This window comes from Populus euphratica, unplaced genomic scaffold (assembly GCF_000495115.2).
Source record: "Populus euphratica unplaced genomic scaffold, PopEup_1.0 scaffold490.1, whole genome shotgun sequence".
Taxonomy (NCBI): Eukaryota; Viridiplantae; Streptophyta; class Magnoliopsida; order Malpighiales; family Salicaceae; genus Populus; species Populus euphratica.
Genome location: NW_011500365.1, coordinates 72,198 through 73,460, shown reverse-complemented (window position 1 = coordinate 73,460; position 1,263 = coordinate 72,198). Strand labels below are relative to the sequence as shown.

Sequence of the window (1,263 nt, the reverse complement as noted above, 5' to 3'; positions counted from 1 at the left end):
TTAATAATATAAAAAAATAATAATAATCTCAACCCAAGGAAGTTAACCTGCAACATTAGAACAAAAATTTTGTTTTCTTGTCATCATGCTGATACTAAATGGAAACATTATTTATGGGTATGACACTTCACCATACGCACTGATCATATAAGCCTGAAGTACCTTCTACATCAGAAAATGACTACTCTCATGCTACATCTATGGCTAGAGAAATTATTAGGTTATGACTATGATATAGAGTATAGACAAGGAAGATAGAATGTGACAACTAATGCCCTCTCCGTGATCTTCAGCAATGAAGTCTATGCCCTAACCACTTTTGTTGTTTCCACCAACTTAATGGATGAAATTAGAAAGTCATATGAAAGAGATTGATTAGTACTTAAAAGTGCATTCTCATTAAGGATTTATGTCATCATATTGCACCTAAAGTATCATTAAATTCCCTAACAAAAGCATGTTTTATATTAGCAAGTCTAAAAATATAATATACCTTTAATTCATGGTAAATGTTCATCTTAAATGCAGATCTATCACATAAATAAAAGGATTGATTAGTGAGTTTAAGTATTGAAATTGAAAGGACAAAGAGAAGGCCAAACTTAGCAAAGTGTTGTTGATGCATTCCAAACTCGAATACTATTTGGTAATTAGATCATATATGGAGTTGTAGATATCTAATTTAGGTCCATTTTATATGGATGGAAAGGTAAAATATAGACCTATAACTTTCATGTGGACTTAAAGACTGAATTTTATGTTTTCAAGTTCAAATCTTAGCAACAACGAAGATGTTGGAAGTTATCCTGTAGCTCAAACACTATTCGGTTTTTGGCTCAGATCTTGAGTTTTGGAAGTCCAAATGGGCTCTGGTTTTTTTTTTTTTTTGTTGGAAAGCTGAGACAATTGCCCACAATTCTATAATTCAGTTACTTATAATTCTGATATTAGCAATGATATTTTGGCCAGCCAATAGTATCAATAATCAGCCCACAATATCATAAAAACAACAACCACTAATGTCAAAAACCAGCCACCAAATCAATGGATGGCCACCAATTATTCAATCAATCAATAGTTCTGAATCTTAGCCTATAAAAGGAGGCATTTTCCATGTATTTAGTCATATTAATTTTCAGATCAAAGTCATCTTCTTCCTTTTTCTCTATATCTTTGTAATGTTCAATTTTTCTTTCATGCTAAAGTAATATCTTGTTTATGTTCTTTCATTTCCTTTCCTATACTTAGTTAACTTATATTATG

The 1,263-nt window shown here is 31.0% G+C and overlaps 1 protein-coding gene across 1 annotated transcript in view; it reads right to left on the bottom strand.

The window, feature by feature from the left end:
* The window catches only part of LOC105114098 (probable disease resistance protein At4g27220), a 30,923-nt gene that overhangs the window by 25,505 nt on the left and 4,155 nt on the right, over window positions 1-1,263 (bottom strand).